Source organism: Trachypithecus francoisi, unplaced genomic scaffold (genome assembly GCF_009764315.1).
Source record: "Trachypithecus francoisi isolate TF-2019V2 unplaced genomic scaffold, Tfra_2.0 Lachesis_group7, whole genome shotgun sequence".
In the NCBI taxonomy this organism is placed as follows: Eukaryota; Metazoa; Chordata; class Mammalia; order Primates; family Cercopithecidae; genus Trachypithecus; species Trachypithecus francoisi.
The window spans coordinates 47,055,805-47,073,642 of NW_022681472.1; the positions used below are offsets into that span (position 1 = coordinate 47,055,805).

The 17,838-nt window shown below is 37.1% G+C and overlaps 1 protein-coding gene across 1 annotated transcript in view; it reads left to right on the forward strand.

Moving 5' to 3' along the window:
* SLC26A7 (solute carrier family 26 member 7) overlaps positions 1-17,838 on the forward strand; it is a 138,520-nt gene that overhangs the window by 37,587 nt on the left and 83,095 nt on the right. The window lies entirely within an intron of this gene.

The following is a 17,838-nucleotide window of genomic DNA, read 5'->3' on the forward strand; positions in this document are numbered from 1 at the left end:
TGAAGCTTTTTCAGCATCTATAGAAATAATCTTACTTTTATTCTCTCTAAACTATTATTTATTATATTAATGGGCTCCCTAATATTGAAACAACTTTAAATTGCAAGAATAAATTCCAGTTGGTCATGGTCTATTTTATTCTTAATGTGGTGTTGGATTCCTTTTATTAATTTTCTTCTTTAGTATTTTGCATCATTTTTCTTTAGTGGTACTGGTCTGTAGTTTTCTTTCTTGTAGTTTTCTTTTCTTTCTTTCTTTCTTTATCAGGTCTAAGTCTCAATGTTTTACTTTCTTCTTAATGTCCTTTCTCAATGCTTTTAAGCATGTATAGCACTTTTGGAATATCTAGTACTGCAGGTTTTGTAGAATTCCTCTTTAAAATAATCTGTTGCCTGGTGCTCTTTTGTAAGATAATTTCTTGATGATCTTCTCCAGTTTTTTCTACAAAAATTGATCAGTTTAAGCAGCCCAGTTCTAAAACAACCAGAATCGGAAATCTTTATTTTATTGGAAAATTATATTTTTTTCTAACTTTTCAAATTTATTTACATGTAGGTCTTTCATCTGTTGTAATTTAAAAAAAATTGTTTCAATGTTTTACCCTTTGATATTTTCTGTTTTTGTATTTGTGCTTTTTCCTTTGTTTTTGATCCAGATAGCTAATGGTTTTTCTATTTTGTTACTTTTTAAAGAAAACCAGGATTTCGAAATAGTAGGTCTACTTTTTTCCCATTTCTATCTCTGCTTTTATCTTTATGATTTCCTTCCGTTTACCATTATTTTATTGTTTGGTTGTTGCTCTTTTTCTACTTTCTCCATCTAGGAATTCAATTTATTTGTTTTATTTTTTTCATTTTTATTGATAAAAGCATTTAGTGCTATGAATTTCTCGGTGCTATTTGTTTGAAATGTATTCTGTTGATTTTCATATATATTGTGTTTTGCTTCAGTATTTTTTAGGAATAAAAATTCTGTGATTTCAGTTTGTATTTCCTCCTTTACCCAAAAATTAAGAGAAGAGATTTTAATTTTAGGTGGGTGAGGCTTTTTGCTTTTCAGTTTTGTCAATAATTTCTAGTGTTATTTCATTGCAGTCAGGGAGTACTGTTTATAATAGTTTATGTTACCTAATTTACTAATGTTTTCCTTGTAACCTAATGTACGATCTTTTTTTTTTTTTTTTGTGAGTGTTTCATGAGCACTTGAGAAAAAAGATATAGCCCTGATTATCAGAGTGTAAGGATCAATATATAGCTATTAGGTTCTTCCTTGTTGATTATGATTATTCACTTTTTGCCTTTTTGATCTTTCTTGTACTGACTGAGAAAGGTGTGTTCATTACTGTAGGCTGCCTTAGCTAGAATAATGGTATTGTAGTGGTTTAATTATCTTTTAGGTGAGCTATAAATGTTTGTGTCATAAACATAAGACCATCCAATGTCTCTTACTCATTGGTCTTCAGACAAAATAAATACTTTCTGTCTCTTCTCTGTTACCATTTGATTTATATTGCTAATATAAACAAAGTGCACTTATACAACAATAATGTAATGTGATAGTTTCTGTGTTGTACATTAGAGTGTGGACCTTTTAAAAACAGCGTTATTGAGTTGTAATTGCCATGCAATAAATTCTACATATTTAGAATGTTCAATTTGATATTTTGACATATGTATATATTCATGAACCTATCATCAAGACAATAAAAATATCTGTAATTTCACAATTTTTTTTCTTGACCTCTGTAGTCCCATTCCATTGGCTCCCCTCCTCACCCAACAGTAACCACTGATCTACTTTTTGTCACTATGAGTTAGTCTGCATTTTCTAGAATTTTATAAAAATGCATTTACTGTCCCTCCCCCCCCCCCTTTTTTTTTTTTTTGGTCTGGTTTCTTTCACTCAGCAAAACTTCAATTGCTGTTTATATTGTAGATTTATTGCCATGGTTTTGTAACAGTAGGAACTCTTGTGATTAGAACTCATGCAATTTCTGACAGTTGATAATGCAGTGAATTGACTGGTGTGATAATCTTATTGTTTCCAGTTCTACCATCTATTTCTAAGGCACATTGTCTCATAAGAAAGTCTTTTAGTGGAATTGATGCAGTTTTGTACTATTAGTACTACTTTACACATAGAAAAGAAAATTTTTCTAGCTAAAAACAGTAAAAACAGTAGCAGCCAAGAAAGGAATTGCTTGCACACTCACAATAATGAAATGTTAATTTCAAGACAAGGTGGAACCTTTTAAAGTGCCAGTATCGATAAGCATTTCTACTGGGGACACAAACACATAATAAAAGCCAATGCACTTTAAAAACCATTGTTCCCCTTTCCCTGTAGCTTTTATTATTCCCTGTGATGAGCAATTTGCATATTTGTTTTTCCAAGAGCTGAGAGGGGTCTGGGATTGTCCCTTGACCATTCACCTCTGGAAATTGTCTCAAGTTCTACTTTTCTGAAGGAGCCATAGGACAAGATTTCTGCCATGGGGAAATCTAGTTTGTCTTTTTGATTTTTCTTGCACTGAGAAAGGTGTGTTCATTACTGTAGGCTGCCTTCACTAGAATAATGATATTGTAGTGGTTTGGTTATCTTTTAGGTAAGTTATATATGTTTGTGTCATAAACATATATTCAACAATTGTAAAAGTGTGGGGTGACACAAGGTGTGGTGTTTAGTGACAAAGCCTTGTATTATGATACTAGTGCATTCTGGAGACACATGGTTTTACGCCTTCAAGGATGATAAAAAGACAACTGTAAACTAAATAGGAGATTCTTCAATTACTTTTGGTGTTGTGCTAAACATTTTCTTGCATGTTTTAAATAAGAGGATCAGGAGTATAGAAGGGACGCAGGATTTAAAACTAGTTTATCCTGCCTATTCAACACATCATACTTACTCTTCTCAGAAACATCATCAATTTCATTCTTTTGTAATGCAGGAGGAGGACAATCTGAAATCTCTTTTGATGACGTTTCACTGTTTTACAACCATTACAGCAGAAAGTCATTACTCTGTTTAATCTAAATCTTTTCACCTGTGTTTGTATCTGGCAAAGCTAAGAAGTAATAAACTTAATCAAGTTAGAATTATAACATTCTTAAAATTATAAAAAACTTTCCTCATTGACAAGCTCTGTTCTAAGCTTACTACATGTATTCATATATTTAATCCTCATTAACATTTTAGGAAAAATTACTTAGGAATAATTCTCTATTATACAGATAGAGATACTGAAGGTAAACTGACTGATACAGTTTGGCTGTGTGTTGTCACCCAAATCTCATGTTGGATTATAATCTCCAATGTTAAGAGAGGAACCTGATGGGAAGCAATTGGACCATGGGGGCAGATTACTCCCTTGCTGTCCCTGTGATAGTGAGTTCCCATGAGATTTGGTTGTTCAAAAGTGTATGGCACTTACTCCTTCATTCTCTCTCTCTCCTGCCACCATATGAAGACATGCTTGCTTCCCCTTTGCCCTTTTGCCATGATTGTCAGTTTCCTGAGACCTCCTCAGCCATACTACCTATACAGCCTGTGGAACTGTGAGTCAACTAAACCTCTTTTCTTTTTTTTTTTTTATTATTATACTTTAAGTTCTAGGGTACATGTGCATGACGTTATATCATGTATAACTCCCCAATGCAATCCCTCCCTCCTCCCCCCTCCCCATGATAGGCCCCAGTGTGTGATGTTCCCCTTCCCGAGTCCAAGTGATCTCATTGTTCAGTTCCCACCTATGAGTGAGAACATGCGGTGTTTGGTTTTCTGTTCTTGTGATAGTTTGCTAAGAATGATGGTTTCCAGCTGCATCCATGTCCCTACAAAGGACGCAAACTCATCCTTTTTGATGGCTGCATAGTATTCCATGGTGTATATGTGCCACATTTCTTAATCCAGTCTGTCACAGATGGACATTTGGGTTGATTCCAAGTCTTTGCTATTGTGAATAGTGCCGCATAAACAACGTGTGCATGTGTCTTTGTAGTAGAGTAATTTATAATCCTTTGGGTATATACCCAGTAGTGGGATGGCTGGGTCATATGGTACATCTAGTTCTAGATCCTTGAGGAATCGCCATACTGTTTTCCATAATGGTTGAACTAGTTTACAATCCCACCAACAGTGTAAAGTGTTCCTATTTCTCCACATCCTCTCCCACCTGTTGTTTCTGACTTCTTTTTTTTTTTTTTTTTTTTTTTTTTGAGACGGAGTCTTGCCTCTGCCACCCAGGCTGGAGTGCAGTGGCCGGATCTCAGCTCACTGCAAGCTCCGCCTCCTGGGTTTACGCCATTCTCCTGCCTCAGCCTCCGAGTAGCTGGGACTACAGGTGCCCGCCTCGTCGCCCGGCTAGTTTTTTGTATTTTTAAGTAGAGACAGGGTGATTGCCATTCTAACTGGTGTGAGATGGTATCTCATTGTGGTTTTGATTTGCATTTCTCTGATGGCCAGTGATGATGAGCATTTTTTCATGTGTCTGTTGGCTGTATGGATGTCTTCTTTTGAGAAATGTCTGTTCATATCCTTTCCCACTTTTTGATGGGGTTGTTTGCTTTTTTCTTGTATATTTGTTTGAGTTTTGGTAGATTCTGGATATTAGCCCTTTGTCAGATGAGTAGGTTGCAAAAATTTCTCCCATTCTGTAGGTTGCCTGTTCACTCTGATGGTAGTTTCTTTGGCTGTGCAAAAGCTTTTAGTTTAATTAGATCCCATGTGTCAATTTTTGCTTTTGCTGCCGTTGCTTTGGTGTTTTAGACATGAAGTCCTTCAAGCTACCAATGACTTTCTTCACAGAATGGAAAAAAACGGCTTTAAAGTTCATATGGAACCAAAAAAGAGCCCGCATTGCCAAGACAATCCTAAGTCAAAAGGACAAAGCTGGAGGCGTCACGCTACCTGACTTCAAACTATACTACAAGGCTACAGTAACCAAAACAGCATGGTACTGGTACCACAACAGAGATATAGACCAATGGAACAGAACAGAGTCCTCAGAAATAATACCACACATCTACAGCCATCTGATCTTTGACAAACCTGAGAGAAACAAGAAATGGGGAAAGGATTCCCTATTTAATAATGGTGCTGGGAAAATTGGCTAGCCATAACTAGAAAGCTGAACTGGATCCTTTCCTTACCCCTTATACGAAAATTAATTCAAGATGGATTAGAGACTTAAATGTTAGACCTAATACCATAAAAACCCTAGAAGAAAATCTAGGTAGTACCATTCAGGACATAAACCTCTTTTCTTTATAAATTACCCAGTCTCAGGTAGTTCTTTACAGCAATGTGAGAACAGACTAATAGAGTGACTTATTTAGTATCTTGTAATTAGGAATTAGCACAGTAGGAGTCAGACTCCAGTATACACTTTCTTAACTGCTTCTATGCAGATTTCTAAACTAGTGTTGACAAAGGAAACAAGGAAACTTAATCCATCTACTTCTAGGGCCAGGCATTGTTCTAGGTCTTTCCCATATTTTACCTCATTAATAATAGTGGCAGCCTGGGTACTCGGCATGTGCCATGTGGCAGGACAATGTTCTTGGCTCCACAACGATGTGCCTGTCATTCTCTAAGCATGCCAGGCCCCATTCTCATGCCACTTGTATGACTCCTCTGTGTCTTTCAAGGTTCAGCTCAAATATAATCATCTCAGAGAAGCCTTCCCTGGATCTCTGGACATGCTTATATGTGATTCCTCTTGGTGTTCCTGTAAGACATTGCTCATGTCCTACCTCATAGGGCTTCTCAATCTACCAGGAAATAGTTTTACACATTTGCCTCCTTTTCTAGACTGTGAGTCTCTATAGAACAGAGACTATTTGTCTCTATAATTCCAACAGCTGGTACTTAATAAATGTGAGTTGATTAAATTGAAGAGGAAAAGGTCAGTTAAATGTTAGTGGCATCACTATGTTAAATAACAAAAATTAAATTGAGTTTTTTTTTTCATCCTTTACCAGAAGATAGGGAATGTGTCTGTATCTGTTTAAATTGTAAAACAGTTCTTGATAAACAAATAGTAATAAACTTATACTTCTCTAATTTGCTTATGGTTATTTTGTTGGATCCATCTAGCTCAAGTGTGGAGACCTAGTCAATAAAATCTCCCACCTTTTCTTATGAATATTCTCACACCTGATGAAAAACAAAAATACAACAACTCTACAACTCCTTACACCTCTGTGTCTTTTAATAATATCGTGCTTCCTATCATCCCACTTTATGACTATTGTTTTCTTTAGCTCATATTTCTTAGACAAATATGAAGGAGGAGTCAAATTGTCCATTCCTAGCAGTTCTGACTTTCATAATATCTAGCATCAGAGGCTAGTTTTTTCTTAAAGTGTCTGAGAACTGAAAAGATGATGGTGCCCCTTCAACCATGTAATTCCTAATAAAGATGATTCCAAAGTCCAGTGAATTTCTGATCAATTCCACAAAATTCAGATAGACATTTCCTGAACATATGATCAGTTTGTGGAGTGTTGTATACTTGGCTCATCTCTCTGCTCTCCATTCCTGCTCCTGCTCTGTCTAGTTTAGGTGACTTTTTCCTTTTTCCTTTACTATTCCTGTTATACTGACACTTTAAATGGCCATTCTAACATGAGATTAGTCCTACCAAAGTGCAGATCTGATGTTTGAGCCAGTGTGCAGCATAGTTCTTGGCAAGATCAGGTGTTTAATGAATGTATGGAAAAGTGATGTCATTCACTCCTGCAAAACTCCCTTTTCACTACTTTTACAGTGGACTATATTCTGACTTCAAAATGTCTTGCTTTATTTTCTGTTACTCACTTTTGGCTAGTTTCGTTCCTTCTAAACTTGCTCTGGACATATCCCATGCTGCCCTGTTTGATCCTCATACTCTTCCCTCTTTTTTGAATGCTTTCTAATGGTTTTCCTCCTTAAGTGTCAAGCTTACAATTTTAACCCTATCCAGCAATATTCCCTTCTCCCTCTGAAATCCAGTGGCACATTTTCTATTTCTCTCTTTTGTATGTGTGGTTTACATCTTTGTCTTGGTGTGGTTATTTGCACACATGCCATACATCTAAAACCCAGCTGTTTGGTGTTCTTCTTAGAGTCTTTCTTTTTCCCTATGCTGATGTACACAGAATTCAGGAACTCTTTGTGAATAGCACACACTTTGGTGAGAAATTTAGACTTACCTGAAGATTCTGTGGAACAGGTGGAGGGGGTTTTCTTTTCTTTTTTTAATTTTTAATAACTTTCACTTTAGGATGATTTTAGATTTGTAGCAAAGCACAAAAATAGTACCCAGAATTGACATATAACCCACAGAGTTTCCCCTGTTACTAACATCTTACATTAGGATGGTATATTTGTCACAATTAATGAACCAGATTGATATTTTATTATTAACTAAAGTCTATATGTTGTATTCAGATTTCCTTATTTATTTATTTATCTTTTTTTTTTTTTTTGAGACAGAGTCTCACTCTGTTGCTCAGGCTGGAGTACAGTGATGCAATCATAACTCACAGTAACCTGGAACTCCAGGGCTCAAGTTACCCTCTCACCTCAGCCTCACGACTGGCTAAGACTATAGGCACCTGCCATGCCAATTTTTTAAATGTTAGGCCAATTTTTAAATTTTTTTGTAGAAATGGGGTCTCACTATGTTGCCTAGGCTGGTCTCAAACTCCTGGCCTCAAGCCATCCTTTCATCTTGGCCTTCCAAAGCACTGGGATTATAAGTGTGAGCCACCGTGCCTGGCTGTTAATTATTACCTAATGTCCTTTTATTGTGTGTTCCAGGATCCCATCCAAGATACCACATTACATTTAATGATCCTGTCTTTCTTCAGCTTCCTCACTACTGAACATTGCTGAGACTTTTTAAATTTTAATAATCTTGACACTTTAGAGGAGTACTGGTCAGGTAGTCTACAGAATGCCCCTCAATCAGGATATGTTTGATGTTTTTTACCATGATTAGACTGGCCTTATATATTTTTAGGAGGAAGAGGTGTGTGTGTGTGTGTGTGTGTGTGTGTGTGTGTGTATCTACATATAATTGTGATAAAATACACATAACATAAAGTTTACCATCTTAACCATTTTTAAGTGTGTAGTTCAGTAGCATTGAATACATTCATAATGCTGAGCAGCCATCACCATCATCCATCTGTACAACTCTTTTCATCTTGTAAAACTGAAACTCTACTCTCATTAAACAAGTGACAGTCTCACCACATGATAAACTATAACAACACTTATCATTGTTGATGTTAACTTGATCACCTGGCTGAGGTAGTGCTTGTCAGTTACTCTATTTTCTCACTTTCCATACTGTATTCTGTGGAAATAAGTCATTATGAATAGCCCACACTTAAGGAGTGGAGGTTATGTCAAGTGGGGAGTTAATGAGTGGGTATTGTCTGCATAAATTACTGGAATTCTGAACAGATTTGCCTATTCTCCCCTATTTATTTATTTATTTAGTCAATCATTTATATTAGTATGGACTCTAGGATATTTGTTCTGTTCTTTGGTTATAATCCAATACTACTTTATTTATTTTGCTCTTCAAATTGTCCTGGCTTTGGACACTGGGAACTCTTTCAGTTGGCTCTGTATCTGGCCTTGACACTCTTATTTGTTTATTTACTTTTTTAACACTTCCTTCCTTTCTGGTACTATAAGATAATCCAGGTTCGTATTATATATGCCCTGCTCAGTCCTAGAATCAGCCATTTCTCTAAGGATCTCTGGTTTGTTTTATTAGAGAAAGTTGTTAGACTTTAAGATTTACATGGTAGGTATTCTCATTGCTACCGGGGTGTTGTTGCATCTAAGGCTTTTTATCTGACAGAGCAAGAAAATATTTTTATGTATATTAAACATAATATAATTATGTTTAATTATACAGCAAATCTTATAAGGCAAATCTGTGCAGAATTCCAGTAATTTTGCCTCTTAATACACATGCTTAAACCACTCGCCCAACTCTTAAGATCATAATAAAATATATGTTATGTATATTAATTATATTATGTATAATTTATATGTACGTAATCATATCTATATGTGTTTATGTATCCATCTATGCCTATATTAAATTAAACATGAGTATATACTTAGGTCTCCAACCCTAATGCATTACCACAATGATCATTCTAGCTTTATGGCCTCGTTTGTCTGAAACCTCCCCCTCCAGCAGTGAGAACCTGGCTCCCACCACTCAACATCCATTTGCTTAAGTTAGCAATTCCATTATATAAAATATATAATAATATATTGCAATATAATATATATTGCAATTCCAGTATATTTGCCGGTGGTGGATCTGTGTGGGTACAGGTCTGCAACAACTTCAATTCTTGCCTTCTCAGAGGAAATAATTCAACTGAGGTGCATAAGGCAGAAGGAGAGACCAAGCCAAGTTTTAGAGCATGAACAAAAAGCAAATCAAGTACACTTGGGAGAGGGTCAAGCGGGCCACTTGAGAGACCAAGTGCACTATTTGACCTTTTGACTTGGGGTTTTATATGTTGGCATGCTTCCGGGGTCTTGTGTTCCCTCTCCTCTGATTTTTCCCTTGAGGTGGGCTGTCTGCATGCATGGTGGCCTGTTAGCACTTGGTTGGGAGGGGAGCATGTGCAGTGTGTTTACTGGAGTCATACACATGCTCACTCGAGGTGTTTTTCCCTTCCCACGCAAATGTCCCTAGGAAGTTATAAGCCAGTTAAACTCTGCCATTTTTCCTCTTAATATGCATGGTTGGGCCCACTTACCCAACTCTTAAGATCTTAGTGAGAAGCTGCTGATAACCAGTGTCAGGTGCTTCTATCTATTGGGAGATTTCCTTTCCCTGGTGCTGGCTGGGACCAATTATTATTTTAGAGAAACAGTTTAACAACTGCCTGACCACCACTTGATGGTCGCCTGACATTCCAGGTTGGGGCGGAGGGGGGCCCTCTACTGCCCTGCTCATGTCTGACTAGCTACCTACTGTAACATTTCCCCCCACAAGGGTCCAAGACCCCAATTTTTTTGGAGAAAACAGAGAAAAATCTGGTGGTTCTATGGATCTTGGCCTTTTGCTAGCTGTCAAGGCAAGGTTGACTCTATTGGTTGTTGAAAGTGGTATCCTGCCAAGTCCAAGGGGGACAGGGACAGGACTTTTCCTCTGTTGTGTCCTACTGATGGACAGTTTATCAGTTCCCTGTAGAAGGGTGATTTGGCAGGATGGCATCCCTCACTGAGGATCTGGAGCTTGATGGCCTGAAAGCAAGAGGAGACAAATCGGGTTATTGGATTTAGAAGAATGTTAAAACGAAATAAGGGGTGAGGACAGCTTCCCGATAAGATCTCAAGAGTTAAGTGAGTGGGCTCAAGAATGTGTATTACTGGGTATATACCCAAAGGATTATAAATCATGCTGCTATAAAGACACATGCACACGTATGTTTATTGCAGCACTATTCACAATAGCAAAGACTTGGAACCAACCCAAATGTCCACCAATGATAGACTGGATTAAGAAAATGTGGCACATATACACCATGGAATACTATGCAGCCATAAAAAGGATGAGTTCAGGTCCTTTGTAGGGACATGGATGCAGCTGAAAACCATCATTCTCAGCAAACTATCACAAGGACAAAAAACCAAACACCACATGTTCTCACTCATAGGTGGGAATTGAACAATGAGAACACTTGGACACAGGAAGGAGAACATCACACACTGCAGCCTGTTGTGGGGCTGGAGAAGGAGGGAGGGATAGCATTGGGAGATATACCTAATGTAAATGACAAGTTAATGGGTGCAGCACATCAACATGGCACATGTGTACATATGTAACAAACCTGCATGTTGTGCACTTGTACCCTAGAACTTAAAGTATAAAAAAAAAAAAAAGAATGTGTATTAAGAGGCAAAATGGCAGAGTTTAACTCATATATGACCTTCCAAGGAAATTCAACTGGGAAGGAAAGAATGCCTCAAGTGAGCATGCATGTGACTCCAGTAAACATACTGCACATGCTCCCCTCCCAAGTGCTAGCAGGCCAGCGTGCATGCAGACAGCCCACCCCAAGGAAAGGATCACGGGAGAGGGAACACAAGACCCCAGAAGCATGCCAACATATAAAACCCCAAGTCAAAAGGTCAAACAGTGCACTTGGTCTCTCAAGTTGCCTGCTTGGCCCCCTTCTAAGTATACTTTACTTTTTTTTTCCATTCCTGCTCTAAAGCTTTCTAGTAAACTTTCACTCCTGCTGTAAAATTGTCTCAGTCTGTCCTTCTGCTTTATGCCCCTCAGTTGAATTCTTTCTTCCGAGGAAGCAAGAGTTGAGGTTGCTGCAGAGCTATACCCATGTGGATTTGCTGCAACAGTGGTTTCAGAATTATTAACCCCTACCCCCATGGGAAACAACTTCAGCAGTTAGAGTCTAGTGTTTCTTTTTGCCTTTAGTCTTCCAGACTCTAGTCATTTTCAAAATTATTTATGTTAGCACATTCTTTTGCAACTCATTTCAGTGAGGTTGTTGCATCCATTTAGCCAGTCTGAAAAGACCACATATTATATGATTCCATTTAAATAGCCTTCTGTAAAAGGCAGAACTTATAAAGCCTATGGAGACAGTAAAAAGTACAATCATTGTCAATTAGATTCTTTATCATATTCTACATTCCATTCTGAGAACTCCTGACCTCCTAAATGATTATATATATATACATACACACACATACATATATATAAATGTAGAAAAATACACAAGCACACAATTTACCATCTTAGCCATTTTTAAGTATATAATTCAGCCATATTAAATACATTTACAAAGTTATGTAACCACCAACCACCTCCACCACTTGTAAACCAAGTAGTATCTGAGATAGTTCTCAATCAATTTAGAAGTTTATTTTGCCAAGGTTAAGGACATGCCCAGCGGAAATGAACATGGCGTCACAGAAAAATGGTCTGTGGTCTGTGCTTTTCTCCAAAGGATTCCGTGGGCTTCAATATTTTAAGGGGAAAAGCAGGCTGGAGGAGAAAGAGGGAGGATGTGGTAATCCACATGTAGCAAGGGAATAGGAGCAGGTAGGGGAATTATTAACTACGTATTCCTCTTGCCCTCAGTATATCAGCACTTTACATAAGATAAGGTAAACATAGAGTGGCTACCTGTGGAGATATTTAACCTTTATCTGTAGCTATCTGCCTAGTAACAAAAGGAAAGGCACTTTCTTGCATGACTCAGCTTTCAGCTTATTTCTTTTCCTTTTGGCTTATAGATTTGAGGTCCCAAGTTTTTATTTTTCTTTCACACATATGTCTCCATAACTTTTTTCAACTTGTAAAACTGAAACTCTATACTCATTAGATAATAACTCCTGTTCCTCACTTCCTCTAGCCCTTGGAAACCACCATTCTATTTTATTTCTCTGTGATTTTGATGACTCTAAGTATTTCATGTAAGTGGAATCATACAGTATTTGCCATTTTGAGACTGGCTTATTTCATTTAGCATAATGTCCTCAAGGTTCATCCATGTTGTTACATTTTTGGAATTTCCTTCCTTTATAAGGTTGAATAATATTTTATTGTTTTTATATACTACATTTTGTTTATCCATTCATCCATTGATGGACACTTGGGTATCCACTGTAGCTACTCTGAATAATGCTGCTATAAATATCAGTGTAAACATATATCTTTGAGATCTTGCTTTCAACATTTATTTTGCGTGTATACCCCCAAGTGGAATTGTTGGACCACACGGTAATTCTATTTTTCATATTTTGAGGAACCATCATACTGCTTTTTGTATTGGCTATACCATTTTACATTCCCAGCAACAGAACACAGGTTTTGCAATTCCTACATGTACTTGCCAAAACTTATTTTCTGTGTGTGTATGTGTGTATGTATGTGTGTGTGTGTGTGTGGGTGTGATAGTAGTCATCCTAATGGATGTGAGGTGCTCTCTCATTGTAGTTTTGATTTGCATTTTCTTAATGATAAGTGATGTTGAACATCTTTTCATGTGCTTATTAGACACTTGTATACCTTCTTTGGAGAGATGTCTATACATATCCTTTGCCCGTTTTTGAATCAGATATTTGTTTTTGTCGAGTTTTGGGAGTTGTCTATCTATTGTGGATATTAACACTTATCAGATATATGATTTTCTCCCATTTTGTGGGTTTCCTTTTTATTCTGTTGATAGTGTCTTTAGATGCACAGATTTTTAAAGTTTTCATGAAGCCCAATTTGTTTAGTTTTTGGTACCCGTGCTTTTCGTGTGATATAAAAATAGCACTGCCTAATCCGATGTTGTGATGCTTTTGCTCCATGTTTTGTTCTAAGAATTTTATAATTTCAGGTCTCATATTTAGATCTTTGAACCATTTTGATTAATTTTTGTATATGGTGTTAGGTAAGGGTCCAACTTCATTCATTTGCATATGCATATACAATTTTCCCTGCACCATTTGTTGAAAAGACTGTCCTTTCCTTCATTGAATGGTCTTGTATGCTTGTCAAAAATCATGTGACCATGTATGCATGGGTTTATTTCTGGGCTATTTTATTCTATTGGTCTATATATCTTTTTGTGCCAGTACCACACTGCTTTGATTACTATAGCTTTTTAAAATAAGTTTTGAAATCAGAAAGTATGAATACTTCAGCCTTGTTCTTCTCAAGACCTCTGGTCACATAGAGGTTTTTTTCTTCCATATCTCCGAATAAGACTGAATTGTTTTCCTAATGTCATCAGCAATTTAACTCTTTCCCCCAAACCTGAATGCATTACTCAGCATACAACACAGGGCTCTTTAACATTTCAGGCCCCACCCAAACAACTTTTCAGATTTTACCATCCAGTCACCTGTATCATTCTTCTTCATGGTCCTAGTTAACAGTCCCCTTTACCAAAATCGTCATTTCACATCTCTATACAATCTTTTAGGATTGAACTGTATCGTGAGAAGCTGTGTATTCTGCAACAGTGCTGTGCCTAACTCTTAGTAGGTATTCGATAAATATTAATTGAATGGGCCAATAAGTGATTTGGTATAATGTAAAAGCCAGATACCAGACAAACCAACATAACCTAAAATGCATTCTATATTCTATTCACTTGGCTAATATAATTGTTTCCTATGTACTCTTTGTTATTTTAAAATATTTGAAGGCTATTTGCAAAAAAAAAAAATTGGCCTGAAATCTGAGATACATTCAATTAATGTGGAACACATGGTGTTTACAGAAGCATTACCAAATAGTATCATGCTAGTGAATCTTGATAATGTTTGTCAGAGGATTTCAGCATTAGCCCGCAACAACAGCATTACTACAAATAGCTGAACTATACTGTATGAAATTAATTTCCTCATGAAATATTGCATGGCCAGGTTTTGGGGAGTTGACTAGCTAGATTAGAAATATTATCATCCATATTACTGGTAAAAGGAGATGATGTGGCTGTTTATTAAGTAATTAGCTTTAAAAATCCTTGATTTTTTAATTGATATCAAATTTAAATACTGGGTCTCCAAGCACAAGATTCTAGGAAAGCCCCATTTCACATACTTCAGTTTGAAGACAAACATGGTTCAATCTATGCGACCCTCTTGCAAAGCCTGTGTTGCTTGTGTACTTGCGACCTTTGAGCTGTGTGCACCAGCCTCTGTTTGCCAGATTCCTAATGTCAGTGTGAATAAGCTACTAAAATTTGAGTGGTAGGAAAAGAGGGAGTTCTTAAATCTCTCCTCCCCATTCTCCGCTAGTTCCCCTTCCTTTACTACTTCTCTTCTTCCTCTTCCCTCTAACACGTCTGCCATTGTCTTGGGTAATTAAGAAGTTTGTCATCCAGAAGAGAGAAATTTCTCCTCAGTTAAACCTCATATGTTTTTAATCATCCTTCATATGCCCAGTGGTTTGTATCAGAAATGAGGTCTTTAAGGAACTTGACCTTTCAGAGTCAAGAACTCTCCATGTTAAAGATTTATCTTTTGGTAGGAGGATTTTTTTTAAAGTATAATGATGTATACAAATAGAATGTTACAATATACATTCTATATATTTTGAGTCTTTAGATATTTTAAAAGAGCATAATTCATCTTTTCTCATTTGCATTGCAAGTAGGTTCCCATGTTTTTTAATACTTGAAATGGTTGAACTCTTTTTATATCTTGAACTTCTTCTGGACTCTTTTGTTTGTAATTTTTTTTTTTTTTTTTTTTGAGACGGAGTCTCACTCTGTCGCCCAGGCTGGAGTGCAGTGGCCGGATCTCAGCTCACTGCAAGCTCCGCCTCCCGGGCTTACACCATTCTCCTGCCTCAGCCTCCCAAGTAGCTGGGACTACAGGCGTCTGCCACCTCGCCCGGCTAGTTTTTTTTTTTTTTTTTGTATTTTTTAGTAGAGACGGGGTTTCACTGTGTTAGCCAGGATGGTCTCGATCTCCTGACCTCGTGATCCACCTGTTTGTAACTTTTAAATTGTGGAAATGACAAAGAAGCTGCTACTAGAAGATGGTGGTTTAGCTTCACGCGGTATGGTAGGTGACCACTTAAGGTTAGGTAACCTTTGTTTCCCAGGCAGGGCAAATCATTTAACCCTCTCAGTAGGCACTGGAGTTTAGGAAACGAGTGGAAAACAGAAGGTAAAATGATGATGGTTCTATACAAGGCCTCAAGATTACTTGGCATACTGATGCAAATTTTCCAACCTTCCAAGTATGCATAAATTCCATGTACACACACTGGTTTTGCCACTTCACAGACTTGTATTCTACATTTGGCCTAAATGAAAATTCAACTCTTGTTTTCATCGTACCTCAGTAATATGCTAATTTCATCCTCGTGGCTTGTAAGAGTCAATGTCATAAGTTGGAACTAACTTATTAGTAGAGAAATTGGGAATAATTGGTTCAATGTTTTTCATAGCTGATTGTGTTTTCAGGATGAAAACCAACTGACCACAAATCAAAAGTTGCCAAAAAAAAAAAAAAAAAAAAAACACCATGTTCCACTTGTGCCAACACAATTGATTGCTTGGGTATTTCCTTCAGAACATCTCTCTTTGACAAATACAGTCACTAAAAAATTGTTAGTAGCAGAAGCTGCTGCTTTGGCATCCTGAGTTGGCAGTGACAGATTGCCTGATATCCACATTGGCATCCCATATTATTTTCTTTATTATGTATTGAGTGAAAGGTGGCTGCTAAACTGTAAACAATTTAAATACATTTCCTTCTGCATTAGACTCTTAAGTTTTACAGAGTTAGAAAATGTAGTGTGGCCCTTTCTACATTTGCAAAAGTGGTGACTGGTTTTCCATACTAGGTAAATATGTATGACGTCCCCTGTTGTTCTTCCTACATCATAGGTTAAGCATTTTATAGGTTTCGAAGCCCTTGCATATATTATTTGACACTCACCTTACACAACTCTACAAAATAAGGCAAAATTAACTCTAATAATTTATAGATGATAATGAGGCTTGGAGAATTTCAGTAAGTTTTCTGTGATCACAAACCTAGGATGTGGTAGAACTTGGATCAGAATATAGGTTCAAATTTTCAGATTTGAGCCCAGGAAAATCCACTGTAATTCAGGTTCAGAGCATTATTGCTTTTGGTCAAGGGGTTATTATATTATGATCAAAATAAAGAAATAGTATGTTTTGCAATTTATGCTTTAGTGGTGCCAGATATCAATTTATATTTCTCATTTTCATCACTGTGACCTCTTGATAAAAGGAGATCTCATTGTTATCCTTCCCTCTGATTTCTTTAAGAGTTAATCTCATTTGCCAACTATATATATATATATATATATATATATTTTGAGACAGGGTCTCACTCTGTCGCCCAGGTTGGCATGCAGTAGTGTGACCACAGCTTACTGCAACCTCTACCTCCTGGGCTCAGATCACCCTTTCACCTCAACCTCCTAAGTAACTGGTACTACAGGAACTCGCTGCCACACTCAACATTAATTTTTTTTTTTTTTTTTTTAGGAGACATGGTTTCACATGTTGCCCAGGCTTGTCTTAAACTTCTTGGCTCACATGAGCCTCCTGCCTCTACCTCCCAAAGTGCTGGGATTACAGGCATGAGCTACTACACTGGGCTTGCCAACAAGAATTTTAAGACCTGGCCTAAATATTGTAATTAACACATTAAGAGGTTATATCAGCATGACCTCTTTTGTTTCCATTTTCTAGTGCTTATACTTGTGAATGTAATTTAGCGTTACTTTCAAAATAGTAAATTTTACTTTTTGCAGTTTCTATGACAGAGTTTACACAGTTGCATTAAGCCAAAGTGTGGGCCATCTTCTGAAATCTCTCTGGCAAAGGAAGAACACTCGTTATTGAAGTATCAGGAGTTAGAAGAGGCCAGGTGTGGTGGCTCACACCTGTAATTCCAGTACTTTGGGAGGCCAGGGCAGGAGGATTGTTTGAGCCCAAGATTTTGAAACCAGCTTAGGTAGCACAGTGAGATCCTGTCTCTACAAAATAAATAAATAAATAAATAATAAATAAATAAACAAAAATAAATAAAAAGAGCCAGGCATTTGTCTGTAGTCGCAGCTATTCAGGAGGCTAAAATGGGAGGATCACTTGAGCCTGGGGGGTGGAGGTTGCAGTGAGACATGGTCATGCCACTGTACTCCAGCTTGGGTAACAAAGTGAGACCTTATCTAAAAAAAAAAAAAACAAGAAAAAAGAGAAGAGTTTTGCTGCTTCCTGTCATTCCTGTCAACTTTTGCCCAGCGGAATTCAATGCACAGCTTCTACATAGAGGTGATGATTCTGCCTGGTCATGAAA